Below are 20,933 nucleotides of genomic sequence, written 5' to 3' on the forward strand. Positions count from 1 at the left end.
TACTTAGGATGGTTGCAGAAGAGTCTCCCAGCTGTGTAGGTGTGTCCTTTTGGAGGTGGGAGGGCCTTTTTGCTATTAGGATAGCCCTTCATCCAACAGACCACTTCCTGAACATCAGTAGAAAATGCAAATATGTGTCATCGTTGGTCCTGCCCTCAGGGAATTAACTGTCCCTGAGAAGGTGCTGAACCAACACCAAAAGCATGGCGTGGGGGTGGCCAGAGACAAAAGGAATCCAGGGAAAACCAGGGGAAGTTCCACAGGGGTCCGGATAAGGGGCCTGGGCTGGGAGGAGGATCTGGTTTTTCTGTTGTGGAAGTTAGGGAGACTTGCGGGCCGGGCCGGGCCGTCTCTTGGAGCGAGTCTTAGAGAAGCATAGGATTTGGGTGGGTGAAAATAAAGGGAAGGGCTGTTGGCAGCAGTGCAGGAGCTGAGGCCCGGGGAGCCGGGAGCCAGGGGCAGTGTGCTCTTAGCCATATTTTGGCTGGTAAAACCTGAGGAGAAGGGACTTTTTCTCACTGTTTTCAGGGTAACCCAACCTGGTTGTCTTTTCCTCATGATGGTCACTTCTCTCTGCCCTGAAGGTCACTATTTTGCAGAGGCACACATTTTTCACCTTTAGGGAACATGTAAATATTCGTGGGAAACGCATGTTTTGCAGTGCTGGCTTGTTACTTCGCACAAGTTACCCAAGTTCTTCGTGGTTTAGTCTGCCTGTCTGTAAGATGGGGATATTACTTACCTCCCAGAGCTACTGTGTTGATTAAATGAGATTACTTATGTAAAGCATCTGGCGGGGTTCCTGGCACTTAGTAGATACTCAATAAATTAATTCCTTTAATTTACCTTAAGCAGCAGAGCATTTAATTCAGACCCTCATCCTGGATTAGAAATTACACAGGAGCCAGGAAGGAGACCTGACACACTCTTAAGGGTGGGGAGCACCTCTGATCTCCCCGTTTCCTTGGCATTCAGACTCAGAATGCCAGCAGTCAGTCCGTGGAAGATAATCCTGTTTGCTGCTGAAATGTTTATGACACAGTGAACTGACTGTGGTGTGACTGATCACCTGAGAGCCTGGATCTCGGCTTGGTTGGCACACAGATTCACTGGGCTGAGAGATTAATTAAGTTCCCTGAATTTGACATAACTGGGACACTGCCGCTTTCTGCCTAATCACGATACCATAGCCAGAGCCCACCATCAAGTGTCAACGTTGTCCCAGTGCCTCCCTGGTTAGTCCGTGGCCCGTTCTTCATTGTTCTGTATTCCTCCGGGTCATATCTCTTTATCTCCAGAGACTGACATGAGCAGTAGATGTCTGTTGAACTGAAGTGGGCCGCACTGGACAGGTTCGGTGTGTGAGCCCTCCTTTGGGGGGAAGCAGAGTGAATTACGGGGGGGAACTCTGTGGAGAGCACCATTCCACCCAGCGGGCGCTGTTGTGGATGTGGCGTAGTACATCCTGGGGCAGCTCTGCTGGGCCTCAGGAGAAGCCACTGGAGACCTCAACTGGGGGATCCCCCGTAATGGTTCCCTACTGGGAGGTTGCACTGAAACCTGACACAGGTGCCCGGGTCGCACCTCAAACCTCCCGAGTCCAGGTACTCAGAGGTGGAGTCCAGGCGTGTCCATGTTTTTTTTCAAGGCTCCGCTGATGACACACCTCCCTATGGAGTGTGTGGGGAGAACCTGAGCTTGGGAACCTGAAAGCCCTAGGTTCTAGTGATACTGTGTTACCTTAGATACGGCACTTAACTCCACTGGGATGTAGTTGGTCCACCTGGAAAATATAAATAATAATTTATGTGGTTCAGAGAGAACAAGATGACGGCCATGCGGGAGCGTGGGAAAGTCAGGAGCCCTGGATAATGAAAGGCGCTGTCACACGTGCTTTCAAGTTCAGCTGGCGCCTCCTGCGGCAGATTGAACCCAGGTGTGTTGAGTGTGTGGGGCTCGTACAGACACAACACTGGGTCTAGAACTGACGGCCTGCTGGTTTGTGGTCTGTTGGGTTCGGTAACTGGTCCTGTGGCTCTCGAGTTCCTGCTGAGCCCGGTTACAAGTGAGTGGGATTGTTTTCACTCCAGTCAGCCACTTCAGGGCCTGCCCGACGCCAGGACGGATCTCGCTGTGCGTCTTTGAGACTAGCTTGGCCTCCGTCTTCCTCAGTACAAGGGCTGGAGGAGAGAAAAGGCAGCCTGCGTTTATTTGTGGAGGCACTGGAGAAAACTGGAAACGGGGAGCCCTTCCGTCCCTGAGATCACCCCTATGCCCCTGGAGCACAGGGTCATAGGAAAGCGAACCCGGAGCAGGAAGGTGGGTGTCCCTCTGGGGCTCCCTCCAGGGTATTCAGAAGCTCTGTCCTTCCTATTTCACTGTGTGCCGTGGATCAGAAGCTGTGTATTGAGTCAAGATAGAGCCTTCTCAGGAGAGATGGGTAAAACTATGTGGTTGGATATACGTTTATGAACAGGACATCAAGCAAACTGTATGATTTAAAGAAGTGTTTGTACTCAGTGATGAAATTCCTTTTCCTGGAGAGAGGATGCTTTCATAGTCGAATGAACCTTGGAGCACTTCCAAAGCCAGAGTGAAGACTGTGTATTTTCCTTATTCACCAACTTACTGAAGAGTTGAGGGCATTAGAGATTCCTAAGGTAGAGGAAGGCAGATATGTTTTGCTACAGTTGATAAAACTGTTTGTTTTCCTGGTCTTGGTTGGGGCGTTATGATGATCAGGTTCCTGTGGTGATTCGAAGTGTGAATCAACTCACCCCGCCCTGACTGAAAACTTGAATACAGCCTGCCTCAAAGAAAGGTGGGCAGTGCGGGGAACAAGTCCTAGTATTGGGGGGACGGCCCTTTACCAAGTTGCAGTAGAACTCTGTCCACCACCAGTGCAGCTCCCCTTTGTCTTCTGCGAATGAAGCCGTCTGTGGCCTGACTGCATGCTCTCTCTTAAAGCTTAACTCCCAGGAATCTTCCCTCTGCTCCAAAACACGGATTTAGTCACAGATCTGCACGTGCCACTTTGCTTCCCCGTCTCTAAACTGAAACCACAGAACGCGTTTCAAGAATTCAGCGAGAGGCAGAGTGACAGGTAAGCAAAGAGTTTATTAGTAAGTATAGGATGCTTGTGAGAGATACAAGCGGGAAGGCAAGGGAGTGCTGCCCCCAGAACTTAGTGGGCTACGGTTTATAATCGAAGGAAAAGTGGGGCGGGGGAGAAGACCACCTTCGTCCTCACTCTTAAGCAGACGTCAGGCCTCCACCATCAGCTCCTCCTCCACGGCGGGTGGGGGAGTTCTCTTGCCCCTACACTGGCGAACTGGGACTGTCACGGAACCATGGAAACGAGCAAAACGGCGGTAACGTACACTGAAATGCAGTAAACCGTCTCGGGTTTCAGTGTAATGTCACCTTTTCCTCACATTTTTGTTTTTCGTGTGTGTAGAGGAGCATGTCCTAGGATTCACTAACTCACTGGCCTCACTGGGCAGGATGTGGGCCTCATTCCACCATTGTTTTAGTGTTTTGGGGGGGCATGTCTCATGCTTCTGTTGCATGGCTTTGTTGCTAAGCAAGCCCGTTCGGTTTTGTGGTTAAGCAAACCTGCTTTCTTGACTGATCATTAACTCACAGGATTCGCCCATACCTTTTTCTTTACTTAAGATTCCCTAGTGCAATTAACTGTTTAATCACCAACTTTGTCCCTTTACTCTGTCAAAACCGTTGTTTTCTTCCCATGAAACCCTTCAAAACCCAGGACTGCACACGCTACCTTCAGGAGCCTTTTCTGACCTCTGTCGCCCAAATACATTCTCCTTTCACTGAACTCCCATAGAGCACTCAAGCTGTATAACACATAATCTAATATTTAATGTTTCTCAATCTTATTTTCCTGACTAGACTGAGGGATACTTGAAGGCAGAAGCAGTGTTTGATGCATCTTCATCCCATCTGTCACACTTGAGCAGAGCTGGATGCAGCCTGGCTTCTCAGCACTTTTTATTTGCTCATTTTTATGACTTATTTAAAACCCTCTACCATATGCCAGTCATTGTTCTAGGCCCTAGAAGGGGAAACGGCAGGAAAAAGGACAATTTGCTGCCTCTCTGACGTCTGTTCATCACTGAGCACGGAGGCATGATTGGGATTTTGAGATAGGTACTGAGTCTGGGGAGCAGGACCTGCTGTGCACGGGCAGGGTCTGTCCGGGCAGTAGACCAGCAGGAAGGCCTGGAAGGGCCAGGTGGTAGGGTTTCAAAGCTGTAGGGACTTAGAAAAGGTTTGAGCTAGTAAAAATGCATGTGAAGTTTAAACAGTCGTTACATATTTAAATGAAAAGTTTTTCTGGTTCTTCTAGATTCAGATGCAAACAAGATAACACGTGTACACGTGTACCCGCCGTATTCCAGACACTTTTGTTATCATCTCTAATTTTCCCAACAATCCTATGAGCTAGGCATTATTATTACCATCTTATCTAAGAGGCGCCTAAGGTTCAGAGAGGTTAGGTCACTTCCTCAGAGTCACACATCTGCTTAATTGTTAAAGCTGGAAATTGGATCTAGGTCTTCTACCTAAAAAGTCAATGCTTGTTTTTATCATTCGGACCCTAATTTTGTAAAACAGAGTCTGTGAGGTATTCTGGCACTATTTGCTTTATATAATGTTTCATTGGATAAGTGAGTATATCACATTTATTGAGCCCTGACTGTGATCATTGTAACCTGCTAAGCACTTTGTAGGCATGAACACATGTACTGCCGTCCTCATAGGAATCCTGACACAGCTGCTGTTATTGTCGTATCTGTTTCACAACTTGTCCAGCATCACACAGAGCTGGCATTTGAACCCAGGGCCGTCTGACTCTCAGACCTGTGCTTTTGACTGCTGTCTTAGTCGTACAAGGGGCTTCATGGGGAACAAAGTTCTGTGGTCAGCTGTTTGAGGAAAATTGCACACCCCGTGCCCTGGAGAGTAGCATGAAGGCTCTGAGAAGTCCTGTAGCGGCGGGTGTGGGTATATGTGTGAATTTTGCCCCGAGTTTCCCATGTGTGTTTGATGAAGGAACTTTATTGCCTAACACTTAATTTTTAGTTTTAACTCTGGAAAATGCTGCTGTAGCGGAAGGAGAATCTGAGCCTGGGAATTGGAAGAGGGGGGAGAGGAGAATATTCAGAGCAAAATACATAAATGGAAGAAGATAATAAATAGAGCCTGTGATTTGAAGTCTCATTTAGGTGTGAGTTCAGGCTTCTGCTCTTACTGGCTGTGTAATTTGGGGCAAATCATTTATTCTTTTTGGGTCTCACTTGCCTTATCTGTAAAATATTGTTGTGAGGAAAAGTGATTATATACGCAAAAGTGCTTTGTTAACAAGCACTTTTTTTTAAAACGCGTAGTTCTTTTTTCAGTTGTTATTTGCCAAGTTCATTTAGTGCCCTAGTACCTAACACGGCATCTACTAGCTGTTTGAAGGACAATTAAAAGTTGTTCCGTGGGGGCTTCCCTGGTGGCACAGTGGTTGAGAGTCCGCCTGCCAATGCAGGGGACACGGGTTCGTGACCCGGTCTGGGAAGATCCCACATGCCGCGGAATGGCTGGGCCCGTGAGCCGTGGCCGCTGAGCCTGCGCGCCCAGAGCCTGTGCTCTGCCATGGGAGAGGCCACAACAGTGAGAGGCCCGCGTACCGCAAAAAAAAAAAAAAAAAAGTTGTTCCATGAATGAATGAATTTTGTCTTATGTGTCTCTGAGTTCTGTAGCTGACATGTTACAACTGAAAAGTTTTTTTAAATGTTCCTTGAATTTTCTTTCTCAGTTGTGTTTTTGCTAGGTTTTATGTTTTTGGAGTTTAATGAAGTCACTCAATTGGAAAATCAAGAACCATGTTTCTGTCACTCACTTTGTTGTACCCCAGTTTGGATTGCCAAGGCAGTTTATTTTGTGTGTTTCTGACATGTCCCTGGCAGCAAGAAATTTTTGACAGTTCCAAATAGTAAATTTCATTCAACAGTGTGCACGTGTTAGCTTTTTTTCTTTAATAAATTTATTTATTTATTTTTGGCTGCGTTGGGTTTTCGTTGCTGTGTGCGAGCTTTCTCTAGTTGCAGCGAGTGGGAGCTACTCTTCATTGCGGTGCGTGGGCTTCTTATTGCGGTGGCTTCTCTTGTTGCGGAGCACGGGCTCTATGCACATGGGCTTCAGTAGTTGTGGCGCGCGGGCTCAGTAATTGTGTCTTGTGGGCTCTAGAGCGCAGGCTCAGTAGTTGTGGCACACAGGCTTAGTTGCTCCGCGGCATGTGGGATTTTCCCAGACCAGGGCTCGAACCCATGTCCCCTGCGTTGGCAGGCGGATTCTTAACCACTGCGCTACCATGGAAGCCCTCTTTTATTTTTTACAATGCTCATTCTCTCAGATGTGCCCATCTGTGGTGGTTTTTTTTTTTTAAAGGAATTTCTAATGTATCACCCTCTTGATGGAATTACTCTTGATGTTTCCATGATAAAGTCTAGCTCTTTTCAAGGACTGTAAGGAGGAGAAACTTGCTGCGGTTTTGCTTTCCAGTACAGATCTTACTGATGGGAAGTGCTAAGATGTCAGGGCATTCTGTACCCACTTGAAATAAGTCATTGGTTTTTTAGCACCTGGCCAAAGAGACAGAGATGGGCTTGAGGTTATTTCAATAAGTAAGATGTTGCACAAAGATCAAGAAATTTTTAAAAAGAGAGAGGCAGTCAAAATACTTTTTAGCACACCTGTTTGTTTGCTGGAATAGCATTTATTGCTAGAAAGATACTGTGTTTTGCCCAGCAGCCGTTTTGGAGAGGAGGGGTTAAGTAGAGGGGAGCTAGCTTTCCGTTCCCTGGTAACTTGACCTGGTCATGCAGTTAGTGTGGGCCTGACAACTCACCGCCACTCTGGGGTAGCACACAACCCAGGCCTGGCCCGGCCAAAACTCAGTCCCCTGACTGTGGTGATTGGCTTAGGTGCGGGCATGTCTTCTAAGAGTCCTCCATGAGACCCCTGATGGGCTAGAGCTATTAGGGAAGATGCCGGTTTTCTCTGTCAGGATCATGAAAGCCTCAAGTCATTGGTAACCTTCTTTCCCACTATGTGGGGAAAGATGTTCTGCTAGTGAAGCCAGAGAGAGAAGTAGGGTTCAGCAAAGGCCAAAGAAACCGAATTCTCCTGGCATCACTGAGCTTGTGTGTCCCACTTTCCGCCCTGCTTAATCCAGGCTTATTCATGAGCCCACTTTTTTGTACTGTATGAACTAATAAATTCCATTTTTTTCCCATTAATATCTGTCACCTACAACCTAAAGAATCCCAAATAATACAAAACCATGCAAGATAAATAAAAACAGACTAAAAACTGTATCATTTTTACCTCCGGAGGAGATGACTGTCCCAGTAATCTTCAAAATTGTCAGACCACATTTACAGTGTTGTATTCCATCTGGGTGTTTAACAAAGGACTGTGGTCTAGGACACTGATATGGATGGAATTGTGTCCCCCTGAATTCATAGGTTGAAGCTCTAATCTCCAAGTGTGACTGTATTTGGAGATGGGACCTTTAAGGAGGCACTGAAGGTTAAATTAGGTCGTAAGGGTGGAGCCCTAATCCCATACGACTTGTGTCCATATAAGAAGAGGCAGAGTCACCAGGAGAGCTCGTGCACAGAGGAAGGCTGTGTGAGGACACAAGGAAAGGCGACATCTATTGTACAAGTCAGGTGAGAGACCTCTAGAGAAACCAACCCTGCAGACACCTTGATTTGGACTTGCAGCCTCCAGAACTGTGACAAAGTTAATTGCTGCTTCTAAGCTCCCACTCTGGGGTATTTCGTTACAGCCACCCAAGTTGACTAATACAGGCTCATTCGTTTAACTTTTTTTTTTTTTTTTTTTTTTACACGGTACGCAGGCCTCTCACTGTTGTGGCCTCTCCCGTTGCGGAGCACAGGCTCCGGACGCGCAGGCTCAGTGGCCATGGATCACGGGCCCAGCCGCTCCGCGGCATGTGGGATCCTCCCGGACCGGGGCATGAACCCGTGTCCCCTGCATCGGCAGGCGGACTCTCAACCACTGCGCCACCAGGGAAGCCCTATCTTTTTCTTTTTTTAGGTTTTTTTTTTTTTAACATCTTTATTGGAGTATAATTGCTTTACAGTGGTGTGTTAGCTGATTCACTGCTATACATATACATATATCCTGATATCTCCTCCTCCTTGCGTGTTCCTCCTGCCCTCCCTATCACACCCCTCTAGGTGGTAACAAGGCACTGAACTGATCTCCCTGTGCTGTGCGGCTGCTTCCCATTAGCTATCTATTTTACATTTGGTAGTGTATACATGTCCATGCCACTTTCTCACTTCGTCCAAGCTTACCCTTCCCGGGTCCTCAAGTCCATTCTCTACGTCTGCATCTTTATTCCTGTCCTGCCCCTAGGTTCTTCAGAACCATTTTTGTTTTTTTAGTTTCCACATATATGAGTTAGCATACGGTATTTATTTTTCTCTTTCTGACTTACTTCACTCTGTATGACAGTCTCCAGGGCCATCCACCTCACTACAAATAACTCAGTTTTGTTTCTTTTTATGGCTGAGTAATATTCCATTGTGTATATGTGCCACATCTTCTTTATCCATTCATCTGTCGATGGAAATTTAAGTTGCTTCCATGTCCTGGCTGTTGTAAATAGAGCTGCAGTGAACATTGTGGTACATGACTCTTTTTGAATTATGGTTTTCTTAGGGTATATGCCCCATAGTGGGATTGCTGGGTCGTATGGTAGTTCTGTTTTTAATATTTTGAGGAACCTCCATGCTGTTCTCCATACTGGCTGTATCAATTTACACTCCCACCAACAGTGCAAGAGGGTTCCCTTTTCTCCACACCCTCTCCAGCATTTATTGTTTGTAGATTTTTTTGATGGCCATTCTGACTGGTGTGAGGTGGTATACCTCATTGTAGTTTTGATTTGCATTTCTCTAATGATTAGTGATGTTGGGCATCCTTTCATGTGTTTGTTGACAATCTGTATATCTTCTTTGGAGAAATGTGTGCTTAGATCTTCTGCCCATTTTTGGATTGGGTTGTTTGTTTTTTTGTTATTGAGCTGCATGAGCTACTTGTAAATTTTGGAGATGCATCATTTGTTAGTTGCTTCATTTGCAAGTCTTTTCTCTCATTCGGAGGGTTGTCTTTTCATCTTGTTTATGGTTTCCTTTTCTGTGCAAAAGCTTTTAAGTTTCATTAGGTCCCATTTGTTTATTTTTGTTTCTGTTTCCGTCTCTCTAGGAGGTGGGTCAAAAAGGATCTTGCTGTGATTTTTGTCATAGAGTGTTCTGCCTATGTTTTCCTCTAAGAGTTTTATAGTGTCTGGCCTTACATTTAGGTCTTTAATCCATTTTGAGTTTATTTTTGTGTATGGTATTAGGGAGTGTTTTAACCTCATTCTTTTACATATAGCTGTCCAGGTCTCCCAGCACCACTTATTGAAGAGGCTGTCTTTTCGCCATTGTATATTCTTGCCTCCTTTATCAAAAATAAGGTGACCATATGTGCGTGGGTTTATCTCCGGACTTTCTATCCTGTCTGTTCCATTGATCTATATTTCTGTTTTTGTGCCTGTACCATACTGTCTTGATTACTGTAGCTTTGTAGTATAGTCTGAAGTCCAGGAGCCTTATTCCTCCAGATCCATTTTTCTTTCTCAAGATTGCTTTGGCTGTTCAGGGTCTTTTGTGTTTCCATATAAATTATGAAATTTTTTGCTCTAGTTCTGTGAAAAATGCCATTGGTAGATTGATAGGGATTGCATTGAATCTCTAGATTGCTTTGGGTAGTATAGTCATTTTCACAATGTTGATTCTCCAATCCAAGAACATGGTATATCTCTCCATATGTTTGTATCATCTTTCATTTCTCTCATCAGTGTCTCATAGTTTTCTGCATACAGGTCTTTTGTCTCCTTAGGTAGGTTTATTCCTAGGTATTTTATTCTTTTTGTTGCAGTGGTAAATGGGAGTGTGTCCTTAATTTCTCTTTCAGACTTTTCATCATTAGTGTATAGGAATGCAAGCTATTTCTGTGCATTAATTTTGTATCCTGCTACTTTACTAAATTCATTGACTAGCTCTAGTAGTTTTCTGGTAGCATCTTTAGGATTCTCTATGTATAGTATCATGTCATCTGCAAACAGTGACAGCTTTACTTCTTCTTTGCCGATTTGGAGTCCTTTTTCTTCTATGATTGATGTGGCTAAAATGTCCAAAACTATGTTGAATAATAGTGGTGAGAGTGGACAACCTTGTCTGGTTCCTTTTATCTTAGTGGAAATGGTTTCATTTTTCCACCATTGAGAACGATGTTGGCTGTGGGTTTGTCATATATGGCCTTTCTTAGTTGAGGTAAGTTCCCTCTATGCCTACTTTCCGGAGGATTTTTATCATAAATGTGTATTGAATTTTGTCAGAAGCTTTCTTTGCATCTATTGAGATGATCATATGGTTTTTCTCCTTCAATTTGTTAATGTAGTTTATCACATTGAATGATTTGCGTATATTGAAGAATTCTTGCATTCCTGGGATAAACCCCACTTGGTCATGGTGTATAATCCTTTTAATGTGCTGTTGGATTCTGTTTGCTAGTATTTTGTTGAGGATTTTTGCATCTATGTTCATCAGTGATATTGGCCTGTAGTTTTCTTTCCTTGTGACAACTCTCTCTGGTTTCGGTATCAGGGTGATGGTGGCCTCATAGAATGAGTTTGGGAGTGTTCCTCCCTCTGCTATATTTTGGAAGAGTTTGAGAAGGATAGGTGTTAGCTCTTCTCTAAATGTTTGATAGAATTCGCCTGTGAAGCCATCTGGTCCTGAGCCTTGGTTTGTTGGAAGATTTTTAATCACAGTCTCAATTTCAGTGCTTGTGACTGGTCTGTTTATATTTTCTATTTCTTCCTGGTTCTGTCTCAGAAGGTTTTGCTTTTCTAAGAAATTGTCCATTTCTTCCAGGTTGTCCATTTTATTGGCATAGAGTTGCTTGTAGTAATCTCTCATGATCCTTTGTATTTCTGCAGTGTGAGTTGTTACTTCTCCTTTTTCATTTCTAATTCTATTGATTTGAGTCTTCTCCCTTTTTTCTTAATGAGTCTGGCTAATGGTTTATCTATTTTGTTTGTCTTCTCAAGAACCAGCTTTTAGGTTTATTGATCTTTGCTGTTGTTTCCTTCATTGCTTTTTCATTTATTTCTGATCTGATCTTTATGATTTATTTCCTTCTGCTAACTCTGGGGTTTTTTTGTTCTTCTTTCTCTAATTGCTTTAGGTTTAATGTTAGGTTGTTTATTTGAGGTGTTTCTTGTTTCTTGAGGTAGGATTGTATTGCTATAAACTTCCCTCTTAGAACTGCTTTTGCTGCATCCCATAGGTTTTGGGTCTTCGTGTTTTCATTGTCATTTGTTTCTAGGTATTTTTTGATTTCCTCTTTGATTTCTTCAGTGATCTCTTGGTTATTAAGTAGTGTATTGTTTAGCCACCATGTGTTTGTATTTTTTATAGATTTTTCCTGTAAGTGATATCTAGTCTCATAGCCTGTGGTCCAAAAAGATACTTGATATGATTTCAGTTTTCTTAAATTTACCAAGGCTGGATTTGTGACCCAAGATATGGTCTATCCTGGAGAATGTTCCATGAGCACTTGAGAAGAATGTGTATTCTGTTGGTTTTGGATGGAACGTCCTATAAATATCAGTTAAGTCCGTCTTGTTTAATGTATTATTTACAGCTTGTGTTTCCTTATTTATTTTCATTTTGGATGATCTTTCCATTGGTGAAGGTGGGGTGTTAAAGTCCCCTACCATGATTGTGTTACTGTCCATTCCCCCTTTTATGGCTGTTAGCATTTGCCTTATGTATTGAGATGCTCCTATATTGGGTGCATAAATATTTACAATTGTTGTATCTTCTTCTTGGATTGATCCCTTGATCATTATGTAGTGTCCTTCTTTGTCTCTTATAATAGTCTTTATTTCAAAGTCTATTTTGTCTGATATGAGAATTGCTTCTCCAGCTTTCATTTGATTTCCATTTGCATGGAATATCTTTTTCCATCCCCTCACTTGCAGTCTGTATGTGTCCCTAGGTCTGAAGTGGGTCTCTTGTAGACAGCATATATACAGGTCTTTTTTTTGTATTTATTCAGCCAGTCTATGTCTTTTAGTTGGAGCATTTAGTCCATTTACATTTAAGGTAATTGTCAATATGTATGTTCCGCTTACCATTTTCTTAATTGTTTTGGGTTTGTTTTTGTAGCCCTTTTCCTTCTCTTGTGTTTCCTGCCTGGAGAAGTTCCTTTATCATTTGTTTTAAAGCAGGTTTGGTGGTGCTGAATTCTCTTAGCTTTTGCTTGTCTGTAAAGGTTTTAATTTCTCCAGCTAATCTGAATGAGATCCTTGCTGGGTAGAGTAATCTTGGTTGTAGGTTTCTGCCTTTCATCACTTTAAATATGCCCTGCAAAAAAAAAAAAAAAAATGCCCTGCCACTCACTTTTGGCTTGCAGAGTTTCTGCTGAAAGATCAGCTCTTAACCTTATGGGGATTCCCTTGTGTGTTATTTGTTGCTTTTCCCTTCCTGCTTTTAGTATTTTTTCTTTGTATTTATTTTTTGATAGTTTGATTAGTATGTGTCTTGGCGTGTTTCTCCTTGGATTTTTTTTCTGTATAGGACTCTCTGCGCTTCCTGGACTTGATTGACTATTTCCTTTCCCATATTAGGGAAGTTTTCAACTATAATCTCTTCAAATATTTTCTCAGTCCCTTTCTTTTCCTCTTCTTCTGGGACCCCTATAATTCGAATGTTGGTACGTTTAATACTGTTCCAGAGGTCTGTGAGACTGCCCTCAATTCTTTTCATTCTTTTTTCTTTATTCTTCTCTGCAGTAGTTATTTCCACTATTTTATCTTCTAGGTCCCTTATCTGTTCTTCTGCCTCAGTTATTCTGCTATTGATTCCTTCTAGAGAATTTATAATTTCATTTATTGTATTGTTCATCATTGTTTGTTTGTGCTTTAGTTCTTCTAGGTCCTTGTTAAATGTTTGTTGTATTTTCTTAATTCTATTTCCAAGATTTTGGATATCTTTACTATCATTACTCTGAATTCTTTTTCAGGTAGACTGCCTATTTTCTCTTCATTTATTAGGTCTGGTGGGTTTTTATCTTGCTCCTTCATCTGCTGTGTGTTTCTCTGTCTTCCCATTTTGGTTAACTTACCGTGTTTGGGGTCTCCTTTTCACAGGCTGCACGTTTGTAGTTCCCCTTGTTTTTGGTGTCTGCCCCCAGTGGCTAAGGTTGGTTCACTGGGTTGTGTAGGCTTCCTGCTGGAGGGGAGTAGTGCCTGTGTTCTGGTAGATGAGGCTGGATCTTGTCTTTCTGGTGGGCAGGACTGTGTCTGGTGGTGTGTTTTGGGGTGTCTGTGAAGTTAGTATGATTTTAGGCTGCCTCTCTGCTAATGGGTGGGGTTGTGTTCCTGTCTTGCTAGTTGTTTGGCATCGGGCGTCCGGCACTGGAGCTTGCTGGCCATTGGGTGGAACTGGGTCTTAGTGTTGAGACGGGCATCTCTGGGAGAGCTCTCGCTGATTGATATTACGTGGGGCTGGGAGGTCTCTGCTGGACCAATGTCCTGAACTTGGCTCTCCCACCTCAGAGGCACAGGCCTGACACCCGGACAGAGCACGAAGACCCTGTCAGCCACATGGCTTTAGGCCGGAGGGCTCTGCGGTCAAGATTGCCAGATTCAAAACTCAGTTTGGCCTTCTCTGGCTCTGTGGTCTCAGGTGAATTTCATCATCCACTGCGTCCTAAAGTACAGCACCCGTTCCCTGTGACTCTGAAACTAAAGGCCAGGAGTGGTGGACTGAACTCTGAGGGGGGAAAAATGCAAGAAAACGCAGAAGATGGACAGCCAGTGGTAGAAACCTGAAGAAGGAAGACTAGGTAGGGTAAAGCTGGTGCTGCGCAGCAATGGCGGAAGCTGGAGGAGCCCATGTCAGGCTTCTTAAAGTGGAACTTTAAGTAAAGTGAATAACCTCGGGTGCACAGTATAGATAAAAGAACTAGGTTTAAACCACATGCAAGAAAGTTCTAAATAAATGACAACGTGGGTCCATCCCTCCATGCTAAGGGGGTCCTAAGTAATTTCCTCTCCTGGACTCGTCAGCATCTTAACCCACTCTTTTCCCTTGGCTCGTGTGTCCCAGTGGCGGCTTCGAGCCGGTCCTGGGTGGTGTCTGTCCCTCTGCGTGCTGGCTTCTGGCACGTGGACAACTCGGCCAGCGGCTCAGTACGTGGTGATGGTGTTACTAGCACCTTGCTCCCTCTGCAGTTTCTTACAAGCCCCTCTTGTTTCCCCGCTTGCTTTCCTCCCTGTTCTTGTCTGCTGTCACCAGTTGCTGTGTTTTTCTCTTGTGAACTTCTCCTTGCTCCTTGTTCATAATCTGCTGTGTGGGGTTACTCCTGCGCCTGCATCCTCTCCCTCTGGTCCACACGCAGGCTTACCTTCTCCGCTGTGCTTGGATTACTTCTGTGTTTCACTGTTTTTCCCATATGTTGACTTCAAGCGTCAGGGCAGAGCGAGGATGGAGTGTGGTTGCCCTCTTGCTCCTCTGGAAACTCACCTGAGGACAGAACAAGACAGAACAAAACCAACCCTGACTCCTACACAGTGGATGCCCTTCCCTCTCAAGAAGTTAAACCTTTTTATGCATCTTTCTGTGCTTTTGCTTTTACATTTTCCCACCTGCACCAAGGAGTTTATACATCAATCAGTCAGACCTTCCCTGGGCTGTTAGAGACCAAGAAGAAGGGCTTCTCCCAGGCGCTTCTTTGTTTAACCTTTGCTGCCTGTGTGTTTAATTTGTTTGGTCCATAAGTAGCTCTGAGAGCTTTTGTAAAAGTCACTCAACTGTCCCATGTCTCAGTTTCTTCCTCTTTCAAATGCGTCTGACACTGTAAGCGTGGAAGAGCTGATGAATACGTAAAATATCACACTGAAAACTCATGGTGCTCTTACTACACTCATAACATGAGAATGTATCATATGCGGTAGTACGTGTTTGTCACTGAATATGAATATGACTGTTATTGACAGTAATGGTCCGCCTTCTGTTGTTCCCTTAATTCCAAGACCAGGAACGCAGTCAGTATTAATTAAAGGAGGAGGTTATGTTTGGTAGCATGGAGAGGGAACATTTGAAAGGATATTGAACTTGTTTTCACAACTCCTAGGTGTAAGGCTCTGCTCCACCAAGCTGTTAGGTGTAGGGCAAGTCCTTCACACAAGCTTTTCATGCCTTGCTTTTAATATGGTGATTGATAACCTCCATGTCTATCTCACAGAATAGCTTGGATGATTAGATGATACAATGTATCTCAAAGTACTTTATGTTTGCCTCACCCTTTACAGTTTACCAAGGCAGAATGTTGGCAGAGGGAGGGATGGGGCAGTGTGCTGTGGTACCAGGACCGGGGTTCAAGGTGACCTGCCACGTACAAGTAAAGTGGCCTTGAACCCCTCTCTGAGCTTCAGTTCTCTCGTATTTAAAATGAAAGTAATGATAATAAATGTGAAGAGCCCAACATTCAGTAGGTGCTCAGTAAATGTCTATAGAAATAGATTATTATTAGACGTATATCCTGGATGTGACATTTTCACCTGCATATTGCCAAGTGGATTTGGACCCCATAAATAAATGTGTCTGTCTTAGTGTATTTTCCCAGGTATTTTTGCCAAACTGTTTTTTATTTGTGTGAAAATACTAGTATCTAATGTAGAAAATCCTCTCCAAAAGTTTTGCTTTGGTTTGCAAAGAATAGAATGATCCTAAGCTGGGAATCAACCAGTGATAGAGTGAATAGAAGCACAGAATAGTGGCTGGCGTGCCACATTCTCTAGAGCAGCCCTGGCCCACAGAATAGAGCACAAGCCACAGATGGGAGCCATATGCCGCATTTTAAATATTTCATAGCCCTATTAAGTAAGAAGAACAGATGCAATTAATTTTAGTAATATATTTATTTAAAATACTGTGTCTAAAATATAATTTCAACATGTAATCAAGGTAAAAATTACTAATGAGCTCTATTAGGTGACTTTTGGTACTGAGTCTTGGAAGTCTGGTGTGTCCTTTACACTAGCATCGCGTCTCTACTCGGACTGGCGACACTTCTAGGGCTCTTGGTCACGTGGCTCGGGGTGTGGCACTGGACAGTGCAGCTCCGTGTCCCCATGAACTGAGAAGGAAGAGATCAGACAGAGATCTCTTTCACGTTGCTGCATTTAGCAAACAGACTTGAAAGTGCTGAGCTAAATAGAATTTCCAGATTTGTGCAGTATTCCTTGCTCTGTATTAGGTTGCAGTGATGTTGGAGGCTTCCAGATACTCCTCATTGCTCCTAATTTCTCTGCTCCTGACACAAGCGCCATGGGCATGCTGCCTGCTTTAACCCCCTCGTCTGTGGGCGCAGTGGTCCCTGAGCAGGGGAACGTACCATGACGGGGCTTCAGCGGCAGCCCCCAGGCTGGGGGGGCAGTTCATAAGCTTCCGGCGGTGGGAAGGTCTCTTTTTGGAGATTTGGAGCACCTTTGAAACATGAATGGAAGTTATTAACACAATCCCTGGAAAAGTCCAACATGCTTAAAACACAGCATTGTGTGCAGTTTCGGGGGGTTATGGATCCCTGAAGCCAGTGTGCGCACCTCCGGTGTAGAGCGGGCTGTGTCGGCTGGGGTCTCACCACACACTTGACTGTGCGTGGGGGTGGGTGGGAAGGAACAGACGTGGAACTAGTACCAGCAGTTACCCCCGGACGGAGCTTTTTATTTAAAAAAGTTCTTTATGACATGCAACATTGCCTAAACACAGAGATTTTGCTTCAACACACATACATACAAATACAACAACACCCCTCCATCCAGAATCCCATGTTAGAACTGTCCAGAAAGCGTCAACTAAAGCCATAGGAAAATAAACATGGGCTGAGCGCTCTCAGGCTGCCAGGTGCTGGGGAAGATAAAGTAGAGCCTGGTGCCTGCCCTCCCAGAGCCCAGTGGCAGACCTTGTAGTGGGGTCCAAGCATGTCCTAGGCAAACCTGGAGGAGGGGGTAATTAAATGCGTAGGCCCCTCTGGGTGAGTCCTGAATTCCCCCAGAGACAGAGCCTAAAGGGAGCCCTTTCACATCAGCGGGGGTGACCAGAGTGGCCGCCGGTGGGAGACGGCCTGGACTGTGCTTGGGGATAAGCTCCCCAGCATTGAAGCTTGGGCCGGCTTTACACCACTTCCCACAGGAGATGGGTCTTCTTCAGGGGGTTTTGTGTGAGGACCTGACATTGTTAGATTTGCATTTTATCCAGTTACTCTTGGAACTAAGTATGTGGAAGCTGGGTTTGAAGGAGCTATAGCTAGAGGCAGGGCAGCCAGTTAGGGAGCTGAGTTAGTCCACGTGAGAACTGCTGAGGTTTAATCTGGGTTGCCAGTTCTTGGCAAATTATTGGTTGAGGAATAGGAAAGAAATTCCAGATTGCCTGCCAAATAAATTGTGGTAGCATTAATTAAAGTAGAAACTATTAGAGGAAAAGCTGGGCATAGAGACTATGAAAGAGTAGCTAATTCCAGCCAGTGTGTTGACACCGTCCTAGGGTGGTGAGCCTCCTGCCTGGGGTTGGTGGAGTTAGAGCTGTCTGTGAACTCTGGGTGGGGGAAGGGGCTGTGAAAAGAAGGAGACCCCTGAGAGGCAGGAGGCGGCAGGAGGAAGCTTTGAGAGGATCTGAGCGCCTGTCTTCTCGTAGGGACACTGAGGCCCAGAGAGGGGACTCACTTGGCCAGGCTGCTGGGGGACTGACAGGAGACCTGACGGGAAACCCAGGACCAGCTGCCCAAGTCACGTGCCTCCTGGGCCAGGGCTCTTTCCTCTGTGCCCCAAAATGAGCATCTCCTAAGTTTAAGATTTTAGGGAACGTGCTGGCACGTGGGATGAGCCTGGCATCCATCATGTTTGCAGAGCAAGGAGCACCCAGGAAAAGTTCTGATTGACGGTCACTATCCCAAATGCCAGGCTAGGAGAGGTTTTTTGAAAATAAAAACAACTGGTCATTTTTTTTTTTTTTTTTTTTCGGTACGCAGGCCTCTCACTGTCGTGACCTCTCCTGTTGTGGAGCTCAGGCTCAGCGGCCACGGCTCACGGGCCCAGCCGCTCCGCGGCATGTGGGATCCTCCCAGACCGGGGCACGAACCCGCGTCCCCTGCATCGGCAGGCGGACTCTCAACCACTGCGCCACCAGGGAGGCCCCAGCGGGTCACTTTTGCACTTGCTTTGTAGAATACCCATGGCTTCCAGGTCTGCTGTCTTCTCATCAGTCCTAGGCAGAATAAGGACCCGTCACCTCATGTTACAGGTGACGAAATAGGCCAAGGGTAGAGAGGTAAAGAGATTTGCCTGGAGTCCCGCTGCTACTAAAGGACAGAGCTTGGGCTTGTCTAGGCCTTCTGGTGCCAAGGTCAGGCCGTTTCACTATAATGTACTGTACTTCCCAAGTCAGCCTTCCTCCATCCAGTAATCCTCCATTTATACAGCAGCCCGAACCCAGTCCTGTGTCAGGGCCTGGGGCTGCAGAGATGACCAAAACACTATCCCTGCCCGATGGCTCAGTTTGGTGGTGGTTTCCCAGAGGACACAGTGCTGCAGTAGATACAGGTGGATGGAGCAGAGTGTGTCTGCCCTCCATATTCCCTTGCTGGGTTCTCAGGTAGGTCTGTTCTGAATCAGCTTGGGCAGGACCTTAGGCAACCATTTCCTGGCTGTGAACTCAAGGTTGAAAAAGAGACTGGTGTTGGTGGAAAATAGAGGTTGACTATTACTAAAATTTTAGACCTAGGATGCTTTGTGAAGAGCTGGAGATTGTGACCTCCTTTAGGGCCTGACAGATGGAGCAGCTGGATCTATCTTGTCACTGTCGAGTAGACGACTTCAAGGCGACGACCCTGAGGAGTTTCTACTGAAGTGCTGGGTGAGTGGGCATCCGGAAGAGGCAGAGTTCCGTGGACTATGTGCCTATTGTCATCCTGCAAAGATTTTAGTGGCATGTGTCAAAAACAGATACATTAGTTCATAGATTCCAGGCCAGCCTGATAGGGTCTTTTTAGATTTTTAAATCATGAACTCTGTTATTAGCTAGATCTAGACTGATGAAACTGGAGTGGAATTCAGCAGAAGTTGAAGACAGTCCCCCAAACCAGGAAGTGACTGTCAGATGGGTGGTAGTCGCTTAGAGGATGCCCACCCAGGGTTGTATGGAATGTGATTCCACCTGTCTGCTAAAAAGATCATCTTGTAATGTAAATTGGCAAGAGTGATGTTACAGGGGTAACTTTGATTCATCTTGGTGATGGGGAAAAAGGTAATTCTTGCAAACGTTGATACTTCATAGTAATAACTTGCAATGCAATTTTCTGTAGAACTTTTCCTGACACACCGGGTGAGCTGCGCTTCCTTAGTTGAGAACTGCTGCTGAAGACCCCTGTACATGTATAAACTGGCATCCATATGCACGGCCTTCCGTGTATTAATTAAGCGGAGTGCTAAGCTCCACACCCCTCTGACAAGTGAAATGTTTTACTTTTCAAGAATCTTCCCCATTCATTGTTGTATTTAATCTTCACAAGCAGCGTGGTAATGAAGAAACAGACTCAGACCAGTTGAGACTTAAAATACTTTGAGACAGTGTCGGCTGTGTGCAGGTGGCCTCCTAATCCCGTCCCTCATTTTAAAGATGAGGAGATTATGGCCCTGAAAGGTAACTCGTTTCCCTGAGACCCAACCAGGTGTAGCTTGTCTCCCGACTCCCCACTCCCAGCTCGTCCCATCACACCTGCCCTGTGTGTCCCCGACGCCATGAGGCCCAGTCAGGGCATCAGTCACAGGAGAAATGTTAGCGTGAGCAGGAACTAAACCGTCATCAGCAAAGCTGCCTGAAACAGCAGCCAGGATATTTGGACAGAGATTTTTTTTAAGGATTCATTTTTTTGAAAATTAATTCATTAACGAAGTAATTATATTTCCTGTCAGCGTAGGCTAAGGCACTAAGCTATACCAGCTGCCTCCCCCATAACAGTTTTTGTTGGCCACACTTAAAAGCAGTATCGTTGGCTTCAGGAATAGAGAATTTTAAAATAGCATAGACTCCGCTTTCAGAGCAGGGAGGGCTCTCAAAGGTGATCTGTGGCTCTCTCACTGTGCGCACAGGCAGTAATGCCCAGAGAAGCCAGCAGGCTCACCTGATCTCGAAACAGGGAGCGGCCCAGGCCTGCAGTGCCTCCCTGCTCGGGGCCTCGGTTCACCAGGAGGCGTGCGTGCTTGCCGTCACAGGGAGCCCTTTCAGAGACACCTGTCCCACCTCCGTGGGCCGCAGGGGGGCCGAGAAACTCGCGGCGGGTGCGGGGCTGGGGTGCAGCGCCTGTCGACTGCCCGAGAGGGTGCTGACCGTCGAGTCCTGCCTCTCTCTGCAAAGCTCAGGGACCCTGGGTACAGCATTTCGCCCTTCTGGGCTTCGGAGAATGTGAGTATATTTTTATCTTCACCTCTCCCACCTCGCTGGTGAGGCTGTTGTGATGACTGAGAGTGTGAAACCCACTTCTTTAAGTGCAGATCGCTGTAGAAGCATTAAAGGGTTCTAAGGGTCAGAAATAGACGGCCAGCTGCCTGCTTCTTCCTTTGCCTTTTTCCTTCTCCCCTTCTCTCTCCCTCCTCTCTCACTGCTCCAAGTCTGTGCTGCTCTGACTAGGACTCAGGTTTGTCCTCCAGCATCAGTCAAGCTACTGCCCCAGCCCATTGTCCTTCATGCTTTCCCTCTGCTGCCCAGGTGTAG

General features: G+C 45.5%; 1 protein-coding gene across 6 annotated transcripts in view; it reads left to right on the forward strand.

The window, feature by feature from the left end:
* The window catches only part of EVL (Enah/Vasp-like), a 163,110-nt gene that overhangs the window by 45,771 nt on the left and 96,406 nt on the right, over positions 1-20,933 (forward strand). For 2 of the 6 annotated variants that reach the window (XM_089908197.1, XM_022576100.3), the window contains exon 2: positions 2,968-3,103. The exons of 2 other annotated variants lie outside the window; for them this stretch is intronic. The gene's annotated coding sequence lies outside the window, so the exon portion shown is untranslated. Of the gene's footprint in view, positions 1-2,761; positions 3,104-20,933 lie in introns of those variants that run through there. 2 more of the 6 variants (XM_089908198.1, XM_089908196.1) reach the window with 1 other exon arrangement.

The sequence above is a fragment of the Delphinapterus leucas genome, chromosome 2 (genome assembly GCF_059928025.1).
Source record: "Delphinapterus leucas isolate spDelLeu-1000000601 "Yukka" chromosome 2, BTC_Dleu_Yukka2, whole genome shotgun sequence".
Taxonomy (NCBI): Eukaryota; Metazoa; Chordata; class Mammalia; order Artiodactyla; family Monodontidae; genus Delphinapterus; species Delphinapterus leucas.